General features: G+C 42.4%; 2 long non-coding RNA genes across 2 annotated transcripts; both read left to right on the top strand.

The window, feature by feature from the left end:
* Nucleotides 1-1,038: 1,038 nt before the first annotated feature.
* LOC115411474 (uncharacterized) lies at nucleotides 1,039-2,395 on the top strand. Its single transcript, XR_003934217.1, has 3 exons — nucleotides 1,039-1,094; nucleotides 1,534-1,839; nucleotides 2,345-2,395. It is a non-coding gene; the product is annotated as an uncharacterized LOC115411474 (long non-coding RNA).
* Nucleotides 2,396-2,610: 215 nt separating this feature from the next.
* LOC115411475 (uncharacterized) lies at nucleotides 2,611-7,034 on the top strand. Its single transcript, XR_003934218.1, has 3 exons — nucleotides 2,611-2,665; nucleotides 4,869-4,954; nucleotides 6,475-7,034. It is a non-coding gene; the product is annotated as an uncharacterized LOC115411475 (long non-coding RNA).
* The last annotated feature ends 9,030 nt before the right edge of the window (nucleotides 7,035-16,064 follow it).

Here is a 16,064-nt window from a genome sequence, read left to right as displayed (position 1 = left end):
AGGATGGAGATGGAAGATGGATTTTCCCCTCATACCTGCACTTTGACAAATTCTAAACACACATTCCTATGTTAAACGTCATTGGTGTAGACACTTGTCATTCAAACATGTCTGAACAATGGGGAAGCATCTGCCTACTGTGGGATGTTTGTGTCAAAATGTTTTAATCAAAAAAAAAAAAAAAAAAAAAAAAAAGACTTCAAAACTGTTTTCACTTCAAAGAAAATATTTTTTTTGATCGAAGTGATATTTTTTTGGGATTGAATAATATAGACACAAATATCCTACCCTAATATGGCCCAGATACTAAAAAGATGACTTCAATAAAAAAAATATATTTTCAATCAAAAAATAAACTCACTTCAATCAAAAAAAAAACTTTTCAATCAAAGAAAACAAGTGTTCAAATACAATTTTTTGGATCTAATTTTTTTTTTTTTTAACACTTTTTTTCTTTGATTGAAAAGGTTTCTTTTGATTGAAGTGAAGTTTTTTTTTTTATTGAAAATATTTTTTTGGTTAAGGCAACTTTGCTTTTGTTTAATTAATAAAGACACAAATCTGCCTCCATACTCATTCAGCACTAAAGGGCCTTTTATTGGTGTGTTCTGTGTTCTGCTGTTTTCTTTGAGGACGTTGTGGTTCTGCTTGAACTGGTCCATGAGTCCAGTTTAGTTCCTGTGTCACTAATGACTGACAGGAGGCTTTGACAGAGTCCACCCTCACACTGCCGTCTGTCCAGGGGCTTTTGTGTCTTTAAACGTGTGTGTGTTGTTGTGGGTCCACAGACTCTGTCAGACTGGTCCATGGTTCCAGTCGGTGTTCAGGCAGACTGGAGGTCCGCTCCAACCGGTCCTGGTCCTCAGTGTGTGAAGAGGATTTGGACCTGAACGATACCCAGGTGGTCTGTAGGGAGCTGGGCTGTGGGGCTCCTGGGCTCCTCCAGGGGGGGCTCTATGGAGAGGGGGAGGCTCCAGTCTGGACCAGTGAGCTCCAGTGTGAAGGAAATGAGTCTGCGGTCCTGGACTGTAGGAGGTCCAGCTCAGCTGGGAAGACCTGCTCACCTGGAACAGCTGCAGGACTCACCTGTACAGGTACCAAGGGGGCGTGGCTTTCATATGACAGACTTTTACACGTCTAATGAGAGAATGAGGATAGCACAGGTCAGTCCTTCCTACAGTCGTTGAAATACAGAACAGTTCACAGGAACCCCCCCCCCCCATATGACACCATGTGCAGATATAATGTAAATATGAATATAATATTTACATTTAAATCTAAATTTATATAAATACTTATAAAAATAGCAGATTTTTCCTTTTTCATGCTTCTTATCTTACCTTTCCTTATCTTTCTTGGACTCCTTTCTTAGTCTGTGTAGGTTCTCATTTGTCCAGGTCATGGTTCTTCTGGGTTCTACTGGACTGCTTCAGCTCTTTTGTAAATGTTTCGTCTCTCTTCGTCTCTTGGATGACAGTCCAAACATGTTCTAAACAGCTGAACCAGTCCTCCTGTCTTTGTGTCTCTGCTCAGATCCAGGTGGGGTCAGGTTGGTGGGACAGCCGAGCCGCTGTGCTGGTACTTTGGAGATCCAACACCAGGGACAGTGGAGACCAGTAGCAGACCTGAGTAAAGACTGGGACCTGAAGTCTGGATCTGCTGTGTGTCAGTATCTGGACTGTGGATCAGTTGTTTCAGTCAACAACACAGATGATTCTCCAGACAGACCTGTGTGGTTGGTCTCAGTTCCTTGTGTAAAGCTGACATCTGGATCCAGGGACTGTGTTGAACTACATGATCCCTTTAATCGCTCCTCTGCTGTGGACGTGGTGTGTTCAGGTACAAACGGACACAAACTGTCTGAACTGAATTCTCAGTGACCAGATGGTTCTGACTCTGATGTTTAAAGTTCCATCGAATGAATCTGTTCATTTCATCAGTTGATTATTTTGTCTCAGTTCATTGTTTTTTCGGTCAAATGTGTCAAATATTGACCTTTGACCTATGGAACGTCCAGATCCCAAATGAACGTCTTCATTTGGACCAGATGAGGCTGAAAACACAAACAGATTTCCCATTAGTCTCATTTAGGACAAAAGGACCAAATGTTGACATGTGAGACTCTAAAAGCACCACATGTGTGTCCTTTTTTACCCATAATGCCTTTGAAGGTCAGCTGTGCTCTAAATGAGCCATTCCTCCTGTTTTCATTGGTCAGTGTTCATCCCATCCCAAACTCCTGTGGATCAGATCCATCTGTGTCTCTGAGGAGGATGGATTCTCTGACTGCTTGTTTGTGCTCATGTGTGCTGCTTGGTCCAATCATGTCTCTGTGTGTGGACAGATCTGCTGCCTCAGCCCAACATCTCCCTGTCTGACGGGGTCTTTGAGGTCTACCGGCAGGGGTTCCGGGTGCTGGTGTTCTCCGACTTCACCGTCACCTGCTCCGTCCGACCGCAGTACCCAGGAGGCTCCTTCCGGCTGATCTCCGACACCACGAAGCCCCTGAACCTCACCCTGCCGGCCGTCAATCACTCCACCCACTTCCTGTTGTCTTCCATGGGCTACGCCCACCGAGGGAACTACACATGTGTTTATCACGTGGACGTTTATAACCGCAGCTTCACGTCGTCTCAGAGCCCCGCCCTCTATCTGACTGTGGGAGGTAACGTCAGGACAAACGCACACAAAACACCCACAATGCATCAGTAACAGTCACATGACCATGTTCCACAACATTCCCAGTGAGCAGAGTGAACAGGTGTGAGCAGAACCACGATGGTAGAACTGAGATCAGGTAAAGTCGGTCCAGTTGAACCTGTCAGAGACTGGGCTGAACCAACAAACACTCCTTTAATCTGAGCTCAGTTCAAAGCACAGCTGAGTTTAAACCCAGGTTTAAAGCCAGTCCATCCAGTTGAATGTGAAGAACAGCTAGTGTCCACAGTTCAAGGTGCATCTGTACATGTGTGTGTGGTCCACATGTCCAGGGTCTAGAGGGGGTCATGGTGGATCAGTAGATAGATAGATAGATAGATAGATAGATAGATAGATAGATAGATAGATAGATAGATAGATAGATAGATAGATAGATAGATAGATAGATAGATAGATAGATAGATAGATAGATAGATAGATAGATAGATAGATAGATAGATAGATACTTTATTGATCCTGAGGGAAATTCCAGTATTCCTCAGTTTTGCATACAGCACTAGAAGACAAACACAGACAGACCCAAACCCAACAGTGGGTTAGTACAGGTTGACATTCCGGATCGTATATCTACTCTCAAAGACACTTGCTAAAGAACTACCTCTAAAAGGGCTTCCTGTACAAAACTGTAAAGAAAGACTTGTGATTGTATTTACACATTTCAGGGCATTGATATAAAGTGTAACAGTGATTTTAGTGTTCTAGTCTGGTTTGAAAAGTGGCTGTCGTCCAACTACATAAGGTGTTTGGATATTTTAAAGTCACATTGGATCAGTCCTAATGTGGTCATGATTGAGACCGACACCCCCCCCCCCCCAACCACTCAGTGATGAGTTGTACAGTCTGATGGCCAGGGGGATGAAAGAGTCCAAATGCTGTCAGGTATTTGATCAGGCACCTGTGTGGGCAGCACTTTGGAAGCATTTTTGGTGTTCGTTGATTGGAAGCTCCAAAGACGAGTTCAGGACGCACTTGGTCTCAGTTTAAGAATTTATTCTGATCACATGTGAAACCTAAATGCCAGCGCTGGTCTTTCTGGACAAGGGCTCCCGCAGAAACTCAAGTAGCAAAAGGCCTGAATTCTGGGTCCGATCGATAATTATCTTCTCGGATTTCTCCACCCCGAACAATAGGTTGGACTTCACAACGTCATCTGACTGCGTCTTCTGATTGGACCTCACCTATTGACGCCACTCGCCGACCGTCAGTTTATGTCTTTGCTACTAGAACGTGCTACGCAAAGTGTTGGGATTGTTGTCGTAGACGTGTATCTATTGGAGTGCGAGTTCCCAGCCTTTGTAGACACAACATCTTCTCCAGCGAACAGAACTGACCCTGAACTTATCAGTAGTGACGTCCATGAGTTGAACTGGGAGGCAAGCTTCACCAGTAGAGAAATACATGAGGTGACTGGGACACTTTAGAGCAGCTCACAGCAAAACTGGATTTATTCAAGAGTTATTCTTCCACGTGAACTGAGATCAATGTTCAAACAGTACTATGTGTACGTGGATTAATCATGTCATTTATATCGCTGTGTACAAATCTTAATCATCTGAGTGTTTCAATTGTATTTTACGGTCAATGTGCTTTCAAAAACATCAACTATGGGCCTCAGATATCGGCTGTAGATATGGGTGACGGTCTGAGCACATTGTCCAAAATGGGCGTGGGCCTCAGACTGACCCCTGTGGGTGGACCTGGACTCAGGACCTTGTTGCTGTGAGGCCACAGTGCTGTCCACTGCACCAGCGCCACCACCAGGACTGAACAGGTTCTGTTCCAACACTAACAGTTGTGTGTGTGTGAACTCAACTCCCATTTGGACCCAAATCCAACTGCAGTCTGAACTCAAACACACAATCCCACTGAGCTCAGCACAAACAGCCTCATGATGGGAATGTGTTCTGTTAGTGCAGATGTTCTTCACACTGAATATGTTCTATCAGTAGATGTGCATGTGTTCCATCAGTAGATGTGCATGTGTTCCATCAGTAGATGTGCATGTGTTCCAGCTGTTGATTGGATCAGTTCTGTTCACACTGTGATTAGCAGAATAGTGTCAAACAGATGCAGTTTGTCAGCTTTTCCAGACGTCAGGACTCTTCAGCTCCACTCTGATGGTTATTGTTGTTGTTGTTGTTGTGTTTCAGACTTGGTGAGAAATCTGATCATCAGGGTGGTTCTGGTCCACTTCATCCTGATCACGGGGATCATTTTCCTCTACTTCTACTGTCGGGTCAGTTCACAGCTTTATTCAACACTAACACACTTGAACGCTGACATGGGACGCTTCTGCCAAACTGGGTTTACCTCCAACATCTGACACATGTGTTTGTGCAGCTTTACCAGACTCATGGTGTGGACATGACAATCACAGAATAATGGATGATAATGGAATAAAGACCGATCACACAATAACAGCTGATCGCAGAATAACGGTCCCTGAACCCATAACGTAATAACTTATTATGTTATTGCCCTGGTAAAGAAAAATTCTTTGCAAATGTAATAAGTGAGGTAATAGCAGAAAATTATATGAATATAACTGTATTTAAGTTTGATTTATTAGAGAGAACTGTGATAAAATCAGAGAGAGAGGGAGAGATTTTTTTTACTAGGCCAATAACGTACGGCCAAAAGTTATTCCGTTCTCGGTGGTTCTTCCGTCATCAGTCTTTATTCCATCATTGGGGGTTATTCCATTATTGGTGGTTCTTCCATCATCGGTGGTTCTTCCGTTATTGGTGGTTCTTCTGTTATCGGTCATTATTACGTTATCGGCCGTTATTCTGTCATCAGTCTTTGTTCCGTTCTCGGTGGTTCTTCCGTCATTGGTCGTTCTTCCATTCTCGGTGGTTCTTCCGTTCTCAGTGGTTCTTCCGTCATTGGTCGTTCTTCCATTCTCAGTGGTTCTTCCGTTCTCGGTGGTTCTTCCGTCATTGGTCGTTCTTCCATTCTCTGTGGTTCTTCCGTTCTCGGTGGTTCTTCCGTCATTGGTCGTTCTTCCATTCTCGGTGGTTCTTCCGTTCTCAGTGGTTCTTCCGTCATTGGTCGTTCTTCCATTCTCGGTGGTTCTTCCGTTCTCGGTGGTTCTTCCGTCACTGGTCGTTCTTCCATTCTCAGTGGTTCTTCCGTTCTCGGTGGTTCTTCCATTCTTGGTGGTTCTTCCGTTATTGGTGGTTCTTCTGTTCTAGGTTGTTCTTCCGTTCTCGGTCGTTCTTCCGTTTTCTGTGGTTCTTCCGTTCTTGGTCGTTCTTCCGTTATCAGTGGTTCTTCTGTTATCGGTGGTTCTTCCGTTCTCGGTGGTTCTTCCGTTATCAGTGGTTCTTCCACTCTCAGTGGTTCTTCTTCATGGTGCTTTTCCACCGTCCAACACCAATGTCCTTCATGTGTGTTTAATGGTTTGACAGGTTGAACTGGGCTGGGTTTCATCTGGAAAATGTCCACACAGATGAGATCACATGACTCAGGTCATGTGACGGTCTAAAGCTAAAACCTGGAGGGACTGAGGATGGGAATTCCAGTCTGTGGAGTCCAAGTCCTGGATTTAGTCGGTCCACCTCCTGTCTGTTCCAGTCCACCAGGTAAAATCCAGACAAACAAACACTGAGACTGAACGTCTGTGTGCTTTCAGAGTGTCCCATGTCAGCAGCATTTACCTGATCAGCTGATTGGATTCAGTGTTTGAATGGACTGGACATGGACTCCCACACACATGAGTGACAGCAGCACATGATGATGACATGTTTGTTTCAGGCCAGTAGGGGGCGCTTCACACTGAAGATACGGAAGACAGGATGAGATACACGACCACAGACACAGTCTACGACCACAGTCTACGTCCACAAAACACCATCCTTCTGACTTAACCTACTGATGATGTGTGATAAACCTGTCAGATTTTGTTTTTAGTCCAATGTCCTGAAGGTCCGATGGACGACTGGGATCAGCTGTGGTCCATAAACAGTTTTTCCAGAACCTTCTTCCCCAAAACTGTCGATTAGAATGAGTTGGTATTTGTTGTGGAACATCTTTGGGCTAAGGTCTACCAAGTTTGTTCACAGAATCGGGAAATATTGATTTGTGAATTTAATATGAATTTTTAAAAATTTTCTAAATCCCCATTGGTTTATAATGGGACCCATTTCAAAGTGTTATAAATTGAAACAGTTGAAGATATTGATCTAATTACTATTGATAATAGATAGGAAGTCATATATGGGCTTTAATTTGGTGCAGTGACCTTTGACCTGGAGTGACCTTGAAAGGTCAAGCAAATGTCAATTAATGTCTTTGAATATGAACTACAAGACCCTTGGTCATTTATATATATATATATATATATATATGTGTGTGTGTGTGTATGTTAGGGCTGGGCAAGTTAACGCGTTATTACAGCGTTAACACATTCATTAAATAACGCCGACAATTTTTTTTCTCTCCCGTTAATGCCATTTTATTCTAACTCCTATTCTTCTGCTTGTGTGCGTGTAGCGATTAGCTGCAGATAGACAACAGGTTTACCAAGAAAAGACGGACGCCCAAAACTTCTCTACAAATTTTTTACTTGAAACTCACTGTAAGATTACAACATACATACAAAATATGTCTGAGTTCTGTTCACTGCCTTAGTACATTTACATGGCATTATACATTTAAATGAATGGGAAAAAGATTGCTAGCTCGATGCTAACTTGAATGGGAAAATACTGAGACACGCTAACGATTAGCATTTACAGATTAATTTAAGATTTACAAGATTTACAAGATTTACTTTTTATCCAGTAACAAAAGTTCACATCAGAGATATTTGATACTATTCATTCTGACAACAACTGAACAGAAAATACTCACAAACGTTTTTGGGGCCATACAAACAGAGTGAAAGAAACGTGTCTGTTAGTTCCTTCTTATGTCTGAACTGACTACGGTAACACCGAAAGGACAAAACATACATTAGTGACACTTATTCCCACCACTAGAGGGCCCCCTTTGTTTACTTTGAACGACTGAACATCACATATTATTGTTCTTATTAGTATTAGTACTGATTAGTGGGACTAAGACTCCTGTCAATCACTCACAAGTGTAAATAAACATGTGTGGACATAAACATGTGTAACAGTAGCGGTCTGTTCCATGGACATTTTCATTTGAAATGTCTTCAGATGGTGGGGGGGAGAAGGACACAGGTGTTTGGAAGCACTGACATGTGCAATTATTTTGATCAGCGGAGTACTGCAGTCTGAAATATCACTGAAAGGAAATACACACTGTTGATGCCGGCAACCCCCCCCCCCCCCCCCCATATAACTATGCGATTAATAGTGATTAATCACAGAAATCCACGCGATTGAACATTTTAATTGCTGCCCAGCACTAATATATATAAATAAATAATATTTTTATTTCTGTACATATTTGTGGTATTTTTTTTTGGACTTCTTGTATAATTGGTTTTTTTTTAATCGTTGCCTGACTGTTGTATTGTTTTACTGTGATGCAGACTGACCCTCAGGTGAAGACAGCAGTCTGAATGTCCAACATGTATCAGTGATTAAATTCCCTTTAATCCTTTTGCATCTTTAATCCTCCATATATTCTCCTTTAACTCTTCTGTTCACTATTATTAGGACTTGTATTGACGCCTCCTGATTCATGTCCAATGAACAGTTCTATTAAAGCGTGTGTGTGAACAGTTGTGTGTTTTCCATGACAGCATTAACAGGTTTGATCAGGTCCATAAATGACTGAACAGTGAGCTGCAGTTTGTGTTATCACCACTAGAGGACAGTAGAGGACCGTATCACAGGACCAATCAGAGAGAATAGAAGTTTAAAGTAAAAACTACAACTTTAAACATAGACACTGACTGGAAAATATGTAAACAATGAAAATAAATGAATAAAGTGTATTTTAGTGATTTTTAAACTACTGAACATATGACTGTACATTTAGAGAAAAGATCTGGTCGCCAATAGGTAAACTGTGCGAGGAGGTTAACGTTATGAAAGACTAACATTATGAAAGGCTAATGTTATGAAAGGCTAACGTTAGGAAAGGCTATCATGATGAATGGCTAATGTTATGAAAGGCTAAGGTGATGAAAGGCTAATGCTATGAAAGGGTAATGTGATGAAAGGCTAATGCTATGAACAGCCAACATTATGAAAGGTTAACATTATAAAGGCTAACGTTATGAAAGGCAAACATTATGAAAGGGTAATGTTATGAAGGCTAACAGTTTGAAAGGCTAATGTTATGAAGGCTAACATTATGAAAGGCTAATGTTATGACAGTTAACATTATGAAAGGCTAACATGAAAGGCTAACATTATGAAAGGCTAACGTTATGAATGTTAACGTTATGAAAGGCTAAGATTATGAAAGGCTAATGTTATGAAGGTTAATGTTATGAAAGGCTAACATTATGAAAGGCTAATGTTATGAAGGTTAACATTATGAAAGGCTAACATTATAAAGGCTAACGTTATGAAAGGGGAACATTATTAAAGGTTAATGTTATGAAGGTTAATGTTATGAAGGCTAACATCATGAAAGGCTAATGTTATGAAGGTTAATGTTATGAAAGGCTAACATTATGAAAGGCTAATGTTATGAAGGTAAATGTTATGAAAGGCTAACGTTTTCCTCTGTTTTCCTCCTTTTAAATCCATTTCCATTCCTGCAGCTGCTTGTGTTTCCAGTCAAACCTACAAACTGCTCCTGATCAAGTCATGATCATTTTATAATAGTGAACAAATACTACTGATGGATAAAAAAAATAAATACAAAATTGAGACTATCCCCACTTCTCCAGGGACCACTACACCACTGCCTGAAACAGACTGGACTCCAAACACTCCACCAGTATTCAGGTGGAAAACAGTAACAGTAGGACAGGAATATGGAATGGTGCTGTTTGAAAGATTTACACCGATCCATGATGCGAAGAAACTGGTACTGTTGAACTAAAAACCATATAGTGTTGGATTAGATTACAGATCAATAACTACCCTCTGAAAAATGGATAAGCAGCTGTATTATAAAAAAGTATGTGTGTCAGACTGCAGTGGAAGCTCAGCTGACCTAAAATGACTCCCATTAAATGCTCAAATCTGTTCAGTTGTTTTCATTTCATTGACTCCAAATGTGTTGGAACACGTTCATCTCTCAGACCAGTTGGTTCAGAATCAGTTTGATCCCAGATCAGTGGACTGGATGTTGTTCACTTCTCCTCCATTCCCGTGTCTGTGTTTTCTCCTCCATCTCTGCTCAGTGCATTTGTCGTAGACGCTCAGCGTCCATGCACTTCAATGGGACTGAGTGGAACTGCTGGAAAAACCACTACAAACTGGACACTAATTGGATAAATGACACCATGTTGTCCCGCCCCTGGACGCTCAGCGTCTCTGGGGGTGAATGGAGCAGTGGGCGGAGCTCGGCCGGGCCAGATGCTGAGCTTCCGCGTGCCGATTGGAGGATCAGTCCAAAGGCTGAATGCAGTTTGATTGACAGCTGTTTTCAGATCTGCTCCTTCACTGACACAGTTCAGTTTAATACCGTCACATTCTGCTGTGGAATCACAGAAACCAAATGAACTGTTCATTTACTGACCTGGAAGAAAACACAACCATTGTTCTTCCTTGTTTCAATTTAACATAATTTCAGCATTTTCTTGTTTTACTTGGTACGATAAGGTCACTGAGCATTTTCTGAAAAAGGAACAGAAGACAAATTTAAGTTTAAATAACTAGACCTTTTTTTTTTTGGAAGCCGACAATGAGCTTCAACTGTCTGAGAGACAAGCAGATGACACTGCTGAGTGTGTGTGTGTGTGTGTGTGTGTGTGTATATACAGGGTGTCCCATAAGTCTCCATACATAGGAAAAATAAATGTTTCTTGACATAAACCATTTTTATTTCTATAATATGCTCTATATGACTGCCATTTTGTCGGGAACACATTTCAATGCGTGTCCTCCACTGCTGAAGAACTATAAAGAAGAAATAGAAAGAAATACATGTTAGAACCATATGTGTTATGTCTCCTATGTATGGAGACTTATGGGACACCCTGTATATATATAAATCTTCTTGTGTCCCTCCTGGGCGCTGTCTCCTTCAGACTGGGTCCCCTACCACAGGTCTGGGTCTGGTGGTTCTGGTCTGGTTCTTCTCTGTTGGACTCTGCGGTTGTTCCTGGTTTCTGTTGGTTCCATCCTCTCAGTTTGGGGGTCACTGCCCCCCCCCCCCCCCCCATCACTACTGGTACCACTGTCTCTCCTCTTTTAGTTGTTGGTATTCCTCCAGCTTCTCATCCTCTTTTTTCTGCTGTTCCTCCGTCTATCTCTACCTCTGTCAGACTGATCGGCCGTCTCCATCTGGATCTGGAGGTCCCACAGGATCTGGGCCTGTTTGTTCTCTGTCACCTGTGGGGGTGTCTCCCATCTGATATACAGATACAGATAATGATAACTTCAAATGTTTCTCTGTAAATGTCAATATTTTCATGTATTTACAATAAAACAAAGTGTAATTTTGCAAAAAATGTGAATAACCTGAACAAATATGAACAACCTGAAATGTTTTAAGAGAAGTCAGTACAATTTTAACAGGATTCTGTCTGTTATCTAATTTTTGGTGTATTTGTGATCTGTAAGTTATAAAGTACATGTGGAAAGGATAAACTGAGGCAGAATAGTGTTCAAATGACACTGATTTTTTCAGTTTGTTCATATTATTCACATTGTTTGAAAGGATAGTTTGTAGATGGAAACCTGTTCATCATGTAAATTAACGTTTTTCACTCTTAAACGTAGAGAAAAGTTTGGAGTTGACATTATTTCTATATTATTCTGTTCTTATTGGACTGGTTCAGTCCACTCCAGATCACATTAAACTGAATGTGGAACTGAACTGACAGGAGTCTGACAACTGACTGAGACGATTCTGTCGGATTTTACTGACCACAGCTGGACTGACCACAGCTGGACTGACCACAGATGGACTGACCACAGCTGGACTGACCACAGCTGGACTGACCACAGCTGGACTGACCACAGCTGGACTGACCACAGTTGGACTGACCACAGCTGGACTGACCACAGATGGACTGACCGCAGTTGGACTGACCACAGCTGGACTGACCACAGCTGGACTGACCACAGTTGGACTGACCACAGCTGGACTGACCACAGATGGACTGACCACAGCTGGACTGACCACAGTTGGACTGACCACAGCTGGACTGACCACAGATGGACTGACCACAGTTGGACTGACCACAGATGGACTGACCACAGCTGGACTGACCACAGCTGGACTGACCACAGATGGACTGACCACAGCTGGACTGACCACAGCTGGACTGGCCACAGCTGGACTGGCCACAGTTGGACTGACCCCAGTTGGACTGACCACAGCTGGACTGGCCACAGTTGGACTGACCCCAGTTGGACTGACCACAGCTGGACTGACCACAGTTGGACTGGCCACAGCTGGACTGGCCACAGCTGGACTGACCACAGTAGAGTAACCACAGCTGGACTGACCACAGTAGAGTAACCACAGCTGGACTGGCCACAGCTGGACTGGCCACAGCTGGACTGACCACAGTTGGACTGGCCACAGCTGGAATGACCACAGCTGGACTGACCACAGCTGGACTGACCACAGTAGAGTAACCACAGCTGGACTGACCACAGTAGAGTAACCACAGCTGGACTGACCACAGCTGGACTGACCACAGTTGGACTGACCCCAGTTGTACTGACCACAGCTGGACTGACCACAGTTGGAATGACCACAGCTGGACTGACCACAGTAGAGTAACCACAGCTGGACTGACCACAGTTGGACTGGCCACAGCTGGAATGACCACAGCTGGACTGACCACAGCTGGACTGACCACAGTAGAGTAACCACAGCTGGACTGACCACAGTAGAGTAACCACAGCTGGACTGACCACAGCTGGACTGACCACAGTTGGACTGACCCCAGTTGTACTGACCACAGCTGGACTGACCACAGTTGGAATGACCACAGCTGGACTGACCACAGTAGAGTAACCACAGCTGGACTGACCACAGCTGGACTGACCACAGTTGTACTGACTGCAGCTGGACTGGCCACAGCTGGAATGACCACAGCTGGACTGACCACAGTAGAGTAACCACAGCTGGACTGACCACAGCTGGACTGACCACAGTTGGACTGGCCACAGCTGGACTGACCACAGCTGGACTGACCACAGTAGAGTAACCACAGCTGGACTGACCACAGTAGAGTAACCACAGCTGGACTGGCCACAGCTGGACTGGCCACAGCTGGACTGACCACAGTTGGACTGGCCACAGCTGGAATGACCACAGCTGGACTGACCACAGCTGGACTGACCACAGTAGAGTAACCACAGCTGGACTGACCACAGTAGAGTAACCACAGCTGGACTGACCACAGTTGGACTGACCCCAGTTGTACTGACCACAGCTGGACTGACCACAGTTGGAATGACCACAGCTGGACTGACCACAGTAGAGTAACCACAGCTGGACTGACCACAGCTGGACTGACCACAGTTGGACTGACTGCAGCTGGACTGGCCACAGCTGGAATGACCACAGCTGGACTGACCACAGTAGAGTAACCACAGCTGGACTGACCACAGCTGGACTGACCACAGTTGGACTGACCCCAGTTGTACTGACCCAAGTTGGACTGACCACAGTAGAGTAACCACAGCCGGACTGACCACAGCTGGATCATTGATAAACATGGATGAAGGTAAAAACATCTCATATCTGTGTACTGATGTTTTTTTACTCACCACATCCCAAAAAGCATTTGAAAATCTGTTTCCTCTCGTAACAAATGTACTTTTGATGATCTCTGGACTTGACTCGTATGGCTGGTCTCCTTGATAATAAGGGAAGAAAGTTAATGTTAATTATACAGGGTGGGGAAGCAAAATGTACAATATTTTGAGGCAGGGATTGAAAGACAGTGTATGACCAATTAGTTTATTGAAAGTCATGAGAATTATTTGCCACAAGAAAATGTCCATAATAGAAAATGTTTTTATTCTATGTGTCCTCCTTCTTTCTCAATAACTGCCTTCACACGCTTCCTGAAACTTGCACAAGTGTTCCTCAAATATTGGGGTGACAACTTCTCCCATTCTTCTTTAATAGTATCTTCCAGACTTTCTGGTAATAGTTTTGCTCATAGTCATTCTCTTCTTTCCATTAGAAACAGTCTTTATGGACACTCCAACTATTTTTGAAATCTCCTTTGGTGTGACGAGTGCATTCAGCAAATCACACACTCTTTGACGTTTGCTTTCCTGATTACTCATATGGACAAAAGTTTGTGAAAAGGTATGGATAATAGTGTTAGGTATGATTATGACATCAGTATATGTTTGGGTTCAAAACAACTGACGTAGTGTCTGCTGAGAAAAAACAACTAAATGTTCAGTGTACATTTGGCTTCCCCACCCTGTATAATCACACATATATGCAGCCATTTCATAATTTTAACAGTGACAGGTGAGAGAATGTATTGGCCACTCATCAGATGTACAATCCCACAATAAGTACAAACAACTATCCCTGAATCTGCAAATACTCAAACAGATATGAGGAAGGTGATGTTATGCCTCTAATGAAGATACTTTATTCAGAATACTATTAAAAATTAACAACATGATCACTCTTACTGCAGTAAGCACAAGAAACCATTAAGAATAATAATGAACATTTAAGACCAGTTCTATAAAACTGTTCAGTGTTTAGTGTTCTTCTGGAAACATTTAGGTGGGCATGTAAAATGATCTAGAGCACTTTTTATCTAGATTTGAACATGGTCAAAAATTTACCCTTTTTGAGCACTTACTATAGCCTTACCATTTGAACACCAGGGGGCTCTGATGAATGTTTGAATAAAGGCACAAAAAGCCTTGAAATACCTCTAGAAACATTTGGGTGGGCATGGATAATTATCTAGAAAACTTTGTAACCACATTTGAAGACAGTCCAAAATGACCCTTTTTGAGCACTTACTATAGCCTTACCATTTGAACACAAAGGGGCTCCGATGAATGTTTGAACAAAGGCTTGAAACATCTTGAAATTCTTCTGGAAACCTTTAGGTGGGCATGTAAAATGATTTAGAGCACTTTTTATCTAGATTTGAACATGGTCAAAAAATTATCCTTTTTGAGCACTTACTATATAGCCTTACCATTTGAACACCAGGGGGCTCCGATGAATGTTTAAACAAAGGCACAAAAACCCTTGAAATACCTCCAGAAACATTAAGGTGGGCCTCTATAATGATCTAGAAACCTTTATAACCAGATTTGACGATAGTCCAAAATGACCCTTTTTGAGCACTTACTATAGCCTTACCATTTGAACACAAGGGGGCTCCGATGAATGTTTGAACAAAGGCTTGAAACATCTTGAAATTCTTCTGGAAACACTTAGCTGGGCATGTAAAATGATCTAGAGCACTTTTTATCTAGATTTGAACATGGTCAAAAAATGACCCTTTTTTGAGCACTTACTATAGCCTTACCATTTGAACACCAGAGGGCTCGGATGATTGTTTGAATAAAGGCACAAAAAGCCTGGAAATACCTCTAGAAACATTTAGGTGGGCATGGATAATTATCTGGAACACTTTGTAACCAGATCTGAAGACAGTCCAAAATGACCCTTTTTGAGCACTTACTATAATAGCCTTACCATTTGAACACCAGGGGGCTCCGATGAATGTTTGAAAAAAGGCTTGAAACATCTTGAAATACTTCTGGAAACACCTAGGTTCGCATGTAAAATGATCTAGAACACTTTTTTATCTAGATTTTAAACATGGTCAAAAAAATGACCCTTTTTTGAGCACTTACTATAGCCTTACCATTTGAACACCAGGGGGGAACCAATGAATGTTTGAATAAAGGCATAAAAAGCCTTGAAATACCTCTAGAAACATTTAGGTGGGCATGGATATTTATCTGGAACACTTTGAAACTAGATTTGAAGACAGTCCAAAATGACCCTTTTTGAGCACTTACTATAGCCTTACCATTTGAACACATGGGGGCACCAATGAATGTTTGAATAAAGGCTTCAAACACCTTGAAATACTTCTGGAAACATCTAGATGGGTATTTATAATGATCTAGAGCACTTTTTATCTAGATTTGAACATGGTCAAAAAATTACCCTTTTTGAGCACTTACTATAGCCTTACCATTTGAACACCAGGGGGAACCAATGAATGTTTAAACAAAGGCACAAAAAGCCTTGAAATACCTCTAGAAACATTTAGGTGGGCATGG

Source organism: Sphaeramia orbicularis, chromosome 20 (genome assembly GCF_902148855.1).
Source record: "Sphaeramia orbicularis chromosome 20, fSphaOr1.1, whole genome shotgun sequence".
NCBI classification, from domain to species: Eukaryota; Metazoa; Chordata; class Actinopteri; order Kurtiformes; family Apogonidae; genus Sphaeramia; species Sphaeramia orbicularis.
This window is presented reverse-complemented; position numbering and strand designations above follow the sequence as displayed.